We start from the raw sequence: 13904 nt of genomic DNA, 5'->3' as shown, positions 1-13904 counted from the left end.
ATGGCAGATCTTACTCCTGCAGCTAGTTCAATCCTCTTGATAATAGCTAAAATAATTCACATCGAGTCTAGTGATTCTCTGGATCACACAGATTCATTTCCGCTCATTAGGCTAGGCTAGTAGATGACTTTTGCAACATAGGCAAGCAGGAAGTGGCCTATTGTCGGCTGGCCAGCAACCCAACAACTGATGGGTGGGCCAATAGGGTCAAATGATACATACGTGCTTCATACATTGTCAGACAATAAGCAATATCACATGGCACTCTCCAAATTCTCCAAAAATTAATAATAAGGTAGATATCGTTGCCTTATTTCATTACTTTGTCCGCTTGGAAATGCTAATATAACTAATTTTAGACTTATAAATTATAATTGTGCAGACATGAGGAAGAGCAAAGGGAAAGCAACAGGTCCACTGATTGTTCTTTACTTTGATTGGATTTGTTGACATTTATATTGTGAAATAACTATAACTTTTTATTGTTGTGCAGCTATGGCCAAGAAAAAAAGAAAACCAAGAGGTAATGGAAAAGCAGCTTTAATACTGGCTGCTACTTAAGTTCCTCCTCAACCTCCTAGGTTGCCTGAGCGTGTCGAGGAATGTCATGTTGATGATGATTACATTCCTGATGGGGACATGAATGAAGAGGTGGATACAAATGGAGAAATAAATGATGGAGAAATGAATGGTGCAGTGCAAAATCATGAAGAAATGGCAAGAGAAGGTTCTTCAAAAGATGAGAGAAGAGATTGGCTTTGGACCAAGGCATGCAGATCGGGGGAGTAATGGTGATTCTGGTTCTGCTGATCATGCTTCATTATGATTGCTTTTGCCTTAGATGATAGGTCTTTGCATTCCTAGGAAGAATGAAATCTCTGTTGATCTCTATGATATATTTTTAGACTTTGATTTTGATGGATTTAGGACATGTTGATGCCTATTTTGAATGATATTTTAAATGACTTTTGCGTAATGTTGAATGCCTTTGCTATTAATGATATTATTATTATTGTTATTATTATTATGAGCCAATCAATGTACCAAATATACCAGGTTATTACATTGTGATTAGTGACCAAATTTTTGTTACTAAATTGTTTACCAAGTATTGTGACGAGCAGTCATAAACTTAGTGACAGGATTTTGATTAATAAAAATTGATTTTGCTCAGAGCGTTTGTAACAAATTAGTGACGGTAACCTTGTCTTGAGGGTCAGTGACGGGATTAATGACAAATATAGTGACAAAATGTGTGACCATGTTTGTGACGACTAAATCTGTCACTGAAGGTTATGACAGATCAGTGACCAAACTTGTGACCACATTCTGTGACAAATCAGCGACCAAGTTACCTTCGTCACTAACGCCGCAACTGGATAGTGACGGAAAATACGTAATTTCTTAAATATTTAATTCTTGAATTTGTAACGGCTTAGTGACGGCGGTTTTGTCACAGAGGTTAGTGACGGAAATCGCCGCCGTCACTGAGAATTTAGTGACGCGTGTTTTTGTAACCAATTCAGTGACGGGAGCTCCGGTCACAAATTCCGTATTAGTAACCGGAAACACGGTATAGTGACGGGAATCTCCGTCACTATACGCGTGTTTTCTGGTAGTGATACATAACTCTTCTTGTCTTTTTTGCAATTTCTCTCGATGTCATTATTGTTCTTCCATTGTCAGGCACGGGTTTGAGGGGTGATACTTTACACCAAGCTCCTTGTGTAGTTAAGCATTCACCTCAAATCCTCTTGCCTTCTACAATTACCTTGATCTATGATTAAGATCGAGCCATACTACACGTGATTCATCTTCCAACATTGCTAATACAATATTCTTGGATTGGATACAATGATAGCCAAATAAGTCCTCTTTTTTATTTTTTTAAAAATAAATAATTTACTCAAATTTTAAAGTTAAAGGCGAATGTGGGATGGTATGGTTCCCAAATTATATGACAAACCTCATGAGAATCCTTTCCTTAGGTGATATTGGTTATCATTGTATGTGTTTGGAGTAGACAAAGCTAGGGGCCATCCCATGGTTCCTAGACTTTTGACTATGTTAAAGCCAATTTTATACAAATTTGCTAGCTAAGAGAGTCAGCTCTTGCAAACTTAATCCTAAACCTTGTTGGATGCTAGTTAGTCCCATGCCAGGTTCTTTATAGCTAGCATGTTGTTGGCAACATCATGTCACCTGTACAATGAATTGGGGTTAGACGGAACCATGATGGGATGATGACAACTATGGTTGTTCACTTCCCTTAAGCCACTTGGATTTTTCTCTTTGTGAGAAGTAAACTATAAAGGTTTTGGATAGTTCCAAAGAGAAAATAACTTATGTCGCCATATTCTGATCATAATATTTGATGAATGGTGAGATAAAGATATGGATTAAAATTTTAGGACTAACTCTTGATCATAATTATTCTATGTTTAGTTATAATCTTTCTTTAAGTTTATTAATTTTTACTAGAGCTTCATTTCTTTTGATATCTATTTGACATCAAAGAGAAAATTGTAGTCTCAATATGTTGTGGCCTAAATCAATTCCTTAGAAAAAAGGAGAGAGAGTGGCTGAAAGTTTGAGTGACTAGTTGAAGCATGGTAGGGAGACTATCACTAATGGATGTACAGCTGCTGGCAAGCCTATATCCAAGGACATGAGGCTTCTTGTCCATCTCTAATAGCTAAATGAGAGGGCTTCTAATTCAATGCCAACATGGGCGGATATTGCTAGGAGTGGTGGTGCAAAAATAAAACTGTTCTCCCAAGTGCAGGAGAATCGCACAAGTAATATAACTCGGGAGTCCGAGGTCGATTCCTCAGGGAACGATCTATAGATTACTAGCGTAAATTTTAGATGTAATTTTCAGTCAATTTTCAAAAATTAAAAGCAGAGAATTAATGGATAATTAAACAAAGTTCAATAATATGGAGATGGCTAGGGATCCGGAATCCCCCTTGACAATTTTACTTTCAACAAATAAACTCGACGATTCTCGATTAAGGATCAAATAAATAAAATAGTTCTGATCATGGAATATATCGATTGAATACATGAACTCAACTTCTAAGCATTCATCGTGTCGGTTATGTCTACGACAAATCAAATATCGGAGCAATTCGTGCATCAATAAATATAAACCATAACAAATCTATCTAATAAATACATATGAGAGAATCAGAACATATGAGAGTATGTAAATCAATTAAAACCAAAGTTCAGAGTTTACTTTATGAGAACAAAAAAATCAAGGGTTCTTCCATCTCCCTTGACCAATGGAGTTAGCTAGCCATTGACATGAATGTACTAGCCATTGACATGAATATCTCCCCTGTTCACTCTCTCTTTTTTTCTTTCTTTGTGGAAGCAGAGCCTCCCCTGTTTTTTTTTGTGTGGGAATCAAGAACAACCTCCCAGCCGACCCCTCCCCTGTTTTATACAATGAAAACCTCCCCCCAAAAACAAGATTTCCTCACAAATTAAAACCAAAATTTCCAAACTAAAGATGCTGGAATTTCGCTGGGAAGAGGAGATCGTTCGGGATGCCCATCTCGGCTGGCCGCGGGATGCCCGGTCGTCGGATCCGGCTGTGACGAGGACTCCAGAAGAGGTGGATGCTTTGGGAGGTGATCGCGGAAGATGGATTCGTTGCTGGGGCGCTGCAGAAGGAAGAAACGGGTGCTGCAGAGGCGGAGGGCGTCAATCCGTGGCTGGATTTCGGGCTGGAGGTTGGCACGCGGATGCGGTTGGACGCATGATGCTGGGAGGTGATCGCGGGCGTTGCGTTGCTTGATCCGGAAGCTGGAATTACGGGGAAAGAAGATGATGTGGGGTGCTGCTCGCTGGTTCCGTAGGAGAATCAAGAGGAAGAGGATGCGGTGCTTTGGGTGTTTTGGGAAGCTTCACGGGCGCTGGGATATCATGGAAGACGTTGACTGCGGAAGCTTTGAAACGGGGAAAGGAAATGATGCGGGAGAATCGTGAAAGGCTGCAGGGGGCGCTGATCTCGGCTGGAAGGACGGGATCGGTGGCGTTTTGGGTGTTCGCGGCAGATGGCTGGGATCGATTGGTGCCTGGGAGCCGATCGCGGTAGCTGGAGCTGGAGGGTGAGAGGACGGCTGCGGGATTGAAGCTTGGAATGCAGTGAAGACGGGGTGGCTGGGAATCGGTTGCAGGTCGGCTGAACTTAGCCTCCTTCAAGTGTGCAACTGGGGTTGACTCATACGGTTGGCTGGTCATCCGTGGTGGTGCATCTTTTTGGACCTAATGCACATTTTTGCTTTGATTTACAATCACCTGCACCTTACAAAAATATAATATTAATGTAGCACTTTTATTATTATTTATTAGCAACAATACCAATTTAAGTGATGTGTATATCGCACTTTTGTGCTCTCATCACACCCCCCAACTGGCTTATTGCTAGTCTCTAGCAATTAACGAGCAAACGATAAAATGAGAGCGCAAAAGGTGTGGTAAAACCTATGACTTTTTATTGAAGCTAAAGATACAAAACAAAGATACATGCCCACTTTCGTAGGGAATTACGATTGCACTTAGCATGTGCAACAAGCCGTTAAACCCCTAGGTTATCCTAGTGGACGAGTGTTGTCTCGTGAGGGTTTGCAGTAATGTTACCCACAAACATCATTCATAAAATGATATACAATGAAATCTAAGTCAATACACATGTGATATATATATTTTTCTCAAGCTTGGCAACTATCAAAGCAAGGGGAATACTAAAGTGTAGTATGCATAAACAGAATGACTTTCTTAGAGCACTAATACCTCCACCACAACATGGTACCGCTTGAATTTTAGGTGCACTACTCAAGTTCGCAAGTGTTTACTACAGTTTATTAGAACCTGATCTATCAAATTTTCAGAATATCACATGTTGTCTACATTCGTCAAGAATGGTTCGTATGTAAAGAAAGAGCTATCAATCCCAACTAAATATCCAAAGTACACAAAAGTCCAATACAATGGAGTCAAACCAGCCATTACCACATGTCACTGGGTTCAGCCCGACCAACCCTATTCATGCTTTTTTTTTTTTTTTAAACACATATGGTGATTACAATAGTCCAACCCCCTTAGGCTCTAGCAAGGTCCATGTAGCGAGTTTTCGGCCAATGACTCTTGATCCAGTTGGCTCAAGGCATTAGGTGAAAACACCCCTCGGGCTTAATTACTCGAACCAAACTACGCCACGAGGTTAGACTTGTCATCTCCTCATTTATTTATTTATTTATTTTAAAATTTTTTTCAAAATAGAGAAGGTAAACTGAACCATATAATGTGACTGCAACGTGACTATAGGTCAACCAAGATCGGAACATAAGGCACTTAGATGATCTAGCCGGGGTATTCAACCTCTATCTTTATGTGAAAACCAAATCAAGAACCTTATAGTGCGGACAAGGATACTCGTACTTTTTTTACAGATATGGCTTAATAAAAATGCATTAAACAAATGTGAACTCCTGAGGCCTTCCTATAATCATTAAATACATGTGCGGGGATCTAATAATAGGTCTCTAATCAGTCATAGTACGCATGTATTCCTTGCCTTAATAGTTGCAAAAACTCAATATGAAAATACATGTGCATTTGCTTAAAAAAGAATGCAAAAATATTTCTTTTTTTTTTTTTTTTGCAAAATACTTCCCTCCCCCCAACTTAAACATTGCATTGTCCTCAATGTAATAGATACAAGAAAATTATAATGAAAGACAGTAAAGAAAATAATATTGGAGAGAAGAGGAATACCTTGAGCTGTTGATATCCAGAAAATAAAACCTACAAAACTAGAAAAATAATCCTAACTAATATACACATACCTTTGCCTTCATGTTCAGTCATAAGAAGGCTCCCCCAAGAAAAAGGAGTCTTCTTCATCTGCAAAATTCTCAAGAAAAGGTTTAAGTCTGTGTCCATTTACCTTAAAAATTCTACCATCCCGTGGATTCTCGATCTCAACCGCCCCATGTGGAAAAACAGTTTTTATAATGTAAGGACCTATCCATCTCGATCGCAACTTACCAGGAAACAGATGTAAGCGGGAATCATATAAAAGAACTTTTTGCAAAGGTTCAAAAGATTTTTTTAAAATTATTTTATCATGTAAGATCTTCATTCGTTCTTTGCAAATTTTAGCATTGTCATAAGCATCTCTGCGAATCTCATTAAGCTCGTTCAATTGCAATTTTCTAGCTAGACCGGCATCTTGTAAATCAAAATTCAAATTTCTAATTGCCCAATACGATTTATGTTCTATTTCTACAGGCAGATGACACGCTTTTCCGTAGACTAGCCGGTAGGGAGACATGCCAAGATTGGTTTTGTATGCAGTACGATATGCCCATAATGCATCTGATAGTTTCAAGGACCAATCTTTTCGTGATGGGTTCACCGTTTTCTCTAAAATACGCTTGATCTCCCTATTGGCTAATTCTACTTGGCCACTAGTTTGCGGGTGATATGGGGTAGCAACTTTGTGGGTGACACCATACTTTTTTAATAATGTCTCAAAAGGCTTATTACAAAAATGTTTTCCACCATCACTAATTATGACCTTAGGCATCCCAAATCGTGAAAAAAATATTTTCTTTTAAAAACTTCAGGACGGGTTTGTGATCATTGGTCTTACAAGCAACAGCTTCTACCCATTTGGACAAATATTCGACACCGACTAAAATGTACTCATATCCAAAAGATGGTGGGAATGGGCCCATAAAATCGATGCCCCAACAATCGAAAATTTCGATAATAGTAATGGGTTGAAGAGGCATCATTTGCCTACGAGTTAGACTTCCAATACGTTGACATGGATCACATGTTCTGCAGAACTCGTGGGCATCTTTGAACATAGTGGGCCAATAGAAACTACATTGCAAAACTTTTGCAATAGTTTTCTTAGAGGCAAAGTGTCCACCGCAAGCATTAGTGTGGCAGAAAGAAAGTACGCTTTGTATATCATGATCCGGTATGCATCGTCTAAAGATTTGATCATTGCAATATTTAAATAAATAGGGTTCGTCGTAATAATAATTCTTTACTTCGCGCAAGAAAATTTTTCTATCTGTCGACCCCCAATGCTCCGGAATCCGGTTCGTAACAAGAAAATTTATAATGTCAGCGTACCATGGCACAATAGAGAGTGCAAACAACTGCTCTTCAGGGAATGAGTCCTTGATGGAAAACTGCGGCACCGAATCATTAAAAACTAATCGTGATAAATGGTCAGCAACCACATTCTCTACTCCTTTTTTATCTTTGATAGTGATGTCAAATTCTTGGAGTAGAAGTATCCATCGTATTAAGCGTGGTTTGGCTTCTTTCTTATCCAACAAATATTTTAGTGCTGCATGGTCCGTGAAGATAACAATAGGAGCACCAAGGATATAAGAGCGAAATTTACCTAAGGCAAATACTACTGCAAGCAATTCCTTCTCGGTGGTAGTATAATTCATTTGAGCATCGTTTAAGGTTTTGCTTGCATAGTAAATGACATATGGCTTATTATCCTTGCGCTGTCCTAGGACAGCTCCTATCGCATAGTCGCTAGCGTCGCACATAATCTCAAAAGGTAATGACCAATCGGGTGGTCGAACGATGGGTGCAGTGCTAAGCATAGACTTTAACTTCTCGAATGCATCTTGGCAAGTTTTAGTCCAGTTGAACGATGTATCAAGGGATAGGAGGTTGCATAATGGTCGAGCTACGACACTAAAGTTCTTGATGAACCTCTTATAAAATCCGGCGTGACCCAAAAATGATCTAACATCTCTAACCGTCTTGGGTGCAGGTAGCTTAGCAATTAAATCAGTCTTAGCTCTATCTACTTCCATGCCCTTCGATGAAACAATATGTCCTAAGACAATTCCCTTTGGCACCATGAAGTGGCATTTCTCCCAATTCAGTATCAAATTCTTTTCCATACATCGAGCTAAGACAGCTTGTAAATGTGACAGGCAATCATCAAATGTGTCGCCAAAAATGGAGAAGTCGTCCATGAACACTTCCAAAAATTTTTCGTTCATGTCTTCAAAGATGCTGAGCATGCATCTTTGGAATGTTGCAGGTGCATTACACAACCCAAATGGCATTCGTCGGAAAGCAAATGTGCCAAAAGGACAAGTGAAGGTAGTCTTCTCTTGATCTTCCGGTGAAATTTCAATTTGATAATATCCCGAATAGCCATCGAGAAAACAATAGAAATCATGCCCTGCAACCCTCTCCAATACTTGGTCTAGAAAGGGTAGAGGGAAGTGATCCTTTCGTGTGACCAAATTCAGCTTTCGGTAGTCAACACACATGCGCCAACTCGTCGGGACACGAGTTGGAACTAGTTCACCTTGTTCATTTTCTACTACCGTCAAATCCGATTTTTTAGGAACGACTTGAGTAGGGCTTACCCACTTGCTGTCGAAAATTGGGTAAATAATACCCACGTCAAGCAACTTGAGAACTTCTGCCTTAACCACATCTCTCATTGTAGGATTTAACCTTCGTTGCATTTGCCTTGTGGTTTTGGCATTGTCCTCCAAATATATCCGGTGCGTGCAAATTAAGGGGCTAATTCCCTTCAAATCGGCAATAGACCACCCTAAGGCTCCTTTATGATTCTTTAAAACATCAATTAATTTTCTTTCTTGGGTATGATCAAGTCCAGACGAGATGATTATAGGAAAAGTATCTTCGGGTCCAAGAAAAGCATACTTAAGTTCCTTTGGTAAGGGTTTCAATTCGAGCTTGGGTGCTTGCTCATGGGATGGTACTATTTTCACCTCTCGAGGCGACAATCTCACAAATTCTCCTTCTTTTGGTCTCCACCCATTGACCATCTTGATATCCAGATTATCCACAATAGGTGTGACTGACAAATCATCATCATTGGTTCCATTAGGACACCAATCAATTAAGCTATCATTGAATGGGTCGTTAATTGCTTTAGCTAACAAATAATCTTCTGCGATGGTTTCAACCCAATCAACCTCCTTACTCTCTTCGGGATCATTGGGTTGTTTGCACACATTAAAAATGTTCAATTCTAAGGTCATGTTACCAAAAGAAAGCTTCATGACGCCATTCCTACAATTAATCAATGCATTAGAAGTTGCAAGGAATGGACGTCCTAAAATGACCGGAATCTGAGACTGTGAATTCGAAGCCGGATGTGTGTCCAATACAATAAAATCGACAGAAAAGTAGAACTTGTCTACTTGGACTAATACATCCTCGATAATCCCCCTTGGAATTTTAACTGACCTGTCAGCTAATTGCAAAGTGACGGAGGTTGGCTTCAACTCACCTAAACCAAGTTGCTCATATACAGAATATGGCAATAAATTCACACTCGCCCCTAAATCTAACAATGCTCGCTCTATCCTAAAGTCACCTATGATGCATGAGATGGTTGGGCAACCTGGATCTTTTTATTTAGGGAGAATGTTGTGCTGCAAAATAGCACTCACATTTTCAGTTAAAAATGCCTTCTTCTTAACATTTAATCGGCATTTGACAGTACACAAGTCCTTCAAAAATTTGGCATATGAGGGTACTTGTTTGATTGCATCAAGAAGAGGTATGTTGATCTTTACTTGTTTAAAAAGTTCAAGAATTTCAAAATTAGGTTCGAGCTTTTGCAACGGTTTTAACCGTTGTGGAAAAGGTGGAGGAAAAGGACATTCAACTTTCTTAGTAGAAGTTGGACCTCAACTTCTTCTTTGTCCCTTTCATCAACTTTGGGAGCGTCAGAATTAGAAGTGACCTGCGGTCTCAATGGGACGGTTTGATCAATGACTTTCCCATTACGCAAAGTCATGATGCTTTTTGCATGTTCTGTATGCTAACTAGAGGGAGCCGTATTATTACTACCGTGCACTTGTGGGTTAGGTTGGGGTTGAGCTGGAAGCTTACCCTTCTCTTGGGTACTTAGGACGGTAGTCAACATTGACAATTGGTTCCTTATGTCTTCAAAATTTCGAGTATTTTGAGCATTGATATTAGCTTGACCTTGTAGAAAAGTTTGTATGGATTGCAAGGTATCCTCGATATTTGGCTTTTGAGAAGGTGATGGTGCATAAGTAGGATGTGCAGGTGGAGGAGCTGAATGGTGTGACTGTTAAGGATGATCGTTTCTCCACCTAAAGTTTGGATGATTCTTCCAACCAGGGTTATAGGTATTCGAGTATGGATCGTTATAAGGCTTTTGGTAGGAGTTCATAGCATTTGCTTGATCGTGCAAGACTTCTTTGAATGCCGGTATGGTGGGACAATCTGTAGTGGTATGACCCGACATATCGCAGATGCCACAACACTCGTTTCTAAGCTTTATAGTTTTGACAGGCTCAACCTTCCTAAGCTCAATTTCTTCTACCTTCCTAGTGAGGGCTGCCATTTTAGCATGAAGATCATCCTCAGTTCTGAGGTTGTAAAGGCCTCCCTGTACAGAGCTAGTAGGCTTAGGCAAAGACTTGTTGTTTCTATCCCCGTTATCCCAAAGTTGGGCAGTCTCAGCAAGGAAATCCAAATACTCCCATGCCTCATCAGGTTGTTTTTCTAAGAATCTACCATTGCACATGGTCTCTACAAACTGTTTCAACTGTGGAGATAAACCTTCATAAAAGAAGCTAATGGTTCTCCAAGTTTCGAACCCGTGATGAGGGCATGAGAGAAGAAGGTCTTTAAATCTTTCCCAACATTCATAAAATGTTTCATTATCTTTTTGTTGGAAATTGCTGATATGTCTTTTCAAAAAGTTAGTCCTTTGTGTGGGGAAGAACTTCTTTAAAAATTCTCTCTGCATATCTTGCCAATTTCTTATTGATCTAGGTCGCAAAGAGTTTAGCCATGTTTTGGCTTTATCCTTTAGAGAGAAAGGAAACAATGTCAACTTGAGGACATCCTCGGTGACATTTGGCACTCTAAATGTAATGCTCAATTCTTCAAAATCCTTTAAATGAAGATATGGACTCTCGGACTCTAACCCGTGGAACTTGGGCAGCAATTGGATTACCCCGGGTTTGATGTCAAAATGTCCTACATTATCGGAAAAAATTATGCATGAAGGCTGACTAGTCCTAGCCGGTTGTAGGTATTGTCTTAGGGTCATAATATGGGGTTCACGTTCTCGATTGTGGTGACTCCCCGCATCTTCATTTAAATCAGCCATCTCACAAGGTGTGAGATATTGAGAAGGAATTTCAGGGGTATGTCCTAAGAGATGCTCTAAAGTTGTACGACTTAATCGACCGGTGTCGTCCCTATTCCACTTTAGCATGCAAAATATTTCCCTCTCTTTTTTTAAAAAAATAAATATAAGTACCAACTAAAGATACCCTAAAACGAAAATCTATTTACAATTAAACATGCAACAAAACATTACACCTCAATTTCTAATATTTTTCTTAAATTTCTAGACAGCTCCTAACTGGTTTGAAGAGGGCACCTAAGCCTCCAATCCGGTCTAATGAACCGAGTTGACCAGGTAAGCTCCCAGGTAAGTGGAGGGGTCACGATGCGTTCGCAAAGGTCCCACTTAAAACCCACTTGCCTCGAACAGATGAACTGTCTCCCTTATAGGGACAAAGCTTGCCTAGACATCAACTAAGCCACAGAGCGAAATTGGTGCAACTTTCGGTGGTCTTCGTCCTATTGAGCTCAAATGTCCTTAGGGGCCAACGTCTAGTTGATTTTAGTTAAGCTTAGGATATTTATGCACTGGGGTGATTTTTGGGCTAAGGACGAGTGATGAAATCCCGACCTTATCTTTTTAAATGGGTTCAGCCCTTAAAATATTTTATGCCGATGCCTTATACTATATGCAACAATCAAAAGATTTTTTTATGTTTTATGACATGACATTAAATTTCATTGAATAGGTGATCAAGCAAATTATTTATTTATTTTTTTTTTAATTTTATGAGTTGAATTCTGAAATTTGAAATTTTAGGTTTTTCCTCTTTTTTTAATTTTGAATGATCACACTTGATCTTTTCTTAAAGTTTTTTTTTCTTAAATTTTCAATTAGCAACAAGGGTTAATGAGATATGATAACGATAAAATTCTGATTCTAAAAAAAATAAATGCAGAAAATTTAAAGTAGAAAGCAGCAAGGTTTCGTATTAATCTGATGGTCTTAAAAATGTCCGAATGTCCATCAGACCGTTCAGATTATCTAACAATGTGTCTTGCACTAGCTGACCAAATTTGAGTCAAATCAGACGGCTAATTTCTATGATATCAGAGTTTGATGCAAACTGTGCAGGGAATTAAAAAATAGTAGTAAAGATGCAATTTTTTTTTTTCAAAAGAAAAATACTAACTACTAAGGTAAAAATTAAATCTAAAATTATACTAATAACTTAGCCATTCCCCGGCAACGGCGCCAAAAACTTGGTGCAAAAATAAAACTGTTCTCCCAAGTGTAGGAGAATCGCACAAGTAATATAACTCGGGAGTCCGAGGTCGATTCCTCAGGGAACGATCTATAGATTACTAGCGTAAATTTTAGATGTAATTTTCAGTCAATTTTCAAAAATTAAAAGCAGAGAATTAATGGATAATTAAACAAAGTTCAATAATATGGAGATGGCTAGGGATCCGGAATCCCCTTTGACAATTTTACTTTCAACAAATAAACTCGACGATTCTCGATTAAGGATCAAATAAATAAAATAGTTCTGATCATGGAATATATCGATTGAATACATGAACTCAACTTCTAAGCATTCATCGTGTCGGTTATGTCTACGACAAATCAAATATCGGAGCAATTCGTGCATCAATAAATATAAACCATAACAAATCTATCTAATAAATACATATGAGAGAATCAGAACATATGAGAGTATGTAAATCAATTAAAACCAAAGTTCAGAGTTTACTTTATGAGAACAAAAAAATCAAGGGTTCTTCCATCTCCCTTGACCAATGGAGTTAGCTAGCCATTGACATGAATGTACTAGCCATTGACATGAATATCTCTCCTGTTCACTCTCTTTTTTTTTCTTTCTTTGTGGAAGCAGAGCCTCCCCTGTTTTTTTTTTTTGTGTGGGAATCAAGAACAACCTCCCAGCCAACCCCTCCCCCGTTTTATACAATGAAAACCTCCCCCCAAAAACAAGATTTCCTCACAAATTAAAACCAAAATTTCCAAACTAAAGATGCTGGAATTTCGCTGGGAAGAGGAGATCGTTCGGGATGCCCATCTCGGCTGGCCGCGGGATGCCCGGTCGTCGGATCCGGCTGTGACGAGGACCCCGGAAGAGGTGGATGCTCTGGGAGGTGATCGCGGAAGATGGATTCGTTGCTGGGGCACTGCAGAAGGAAGAAACGGGTGCTGCAGAGGCGGAGGGCGTCAATCCATGGCTGGATTTCGGGCTGGAGGTTGGCACGCGGATGCGGTTGGACGCATGATGCTGGGAGGTGATCGCGGGCGTTGCGTTGCTTGATCCGGAAGCTGGAATTACGGGGAAAGAAAATGATGTGGGGTGCTGCTCGCTGGTTCCGTAGGAGAATCAAGAGGAAGAGGATGCGGTGCTTTGGGTGTTTTGGGAAGCTTCACGGGCGCTGGGATATCATGGAAGACGTTGACTGCGGAAGCTTTGAAACGGGGAAAGGAAATGATGCGGGAGAATCGTGGAAGACTGCAGGGGGCGCTGATCTCGGCTGGAAGGACGGGATCAGTGGCGCTTTGGGTGTTCGCGGCAGATAGCTGGGATCGATTGGTGCCTGGGAGCCGATCGCGGTAGCTGGAGCTGGAGGGTGAGAGGACGGCTGCGGGATTGAAGCTTGGAATGCAGTGAAGACGGGGTGGCTGGGAATCGGTTGCAGGTCGGCTGAACTTAGCCTCCTTCAAGTGTGCAACTGGGGTTGACTCA

General features: G+C 40.0%; 1 long non-coding RNA gene and 1 other non-coding gene across 2 annotated transcripts; both read left to right on the top strand.

Moving 5' to 3' along the window:
• The first annotated feature begins 222 nt into the window (after nucleotides 1-222).
• On the top strand, nucleotides 223-510 carry LOC120104722. Its single transcript, XR_005507088.1, has 3 exons — nucleotides 223-295; nucleotides 383-412; nucleotides 494-510. It is a non-coding gene; the product is annotated as an uncharacterized LOC120104722 (long non-coding RNA).
• A 10163-nt stretch (nucleotides 511-10673) lies between these two features.
• On the top strand, nucleotides 10674-10782 carry LOC120104728. The gene has a single exon (XR_005507089.1). It is a non-coding gene; the product is annotated as a small nucleolar RNA R71 (small nucleolar RNA).
• The last annotated feature ends 3122 nt before the right edge of the window (nucleotides 10783-13904 follow it).

This window comes from Phoenix dactylifera, unplaced genomic scaffold, assembly GCF_009389715.1.
Source record: "Phoenix dactylifera cultivar Barhee BC4 unplaced genomic scaffold, palm_55x_up_171113_PBpolish2nd_filt_p 000085F, whole genome shotgun sequence".
Lineage (NCBI taxonomy): Eukaryota > Viridiplantae > Streptophyta > Magnoliopsida > Arecales > Arecaceae > Phoenix > Phoenix dactylifera.
The sequence above is the reverse complement of the archived record's forward strand: the minus strand, read 5'-3'. Positions and strand labels throughout refer to the sequence as shown.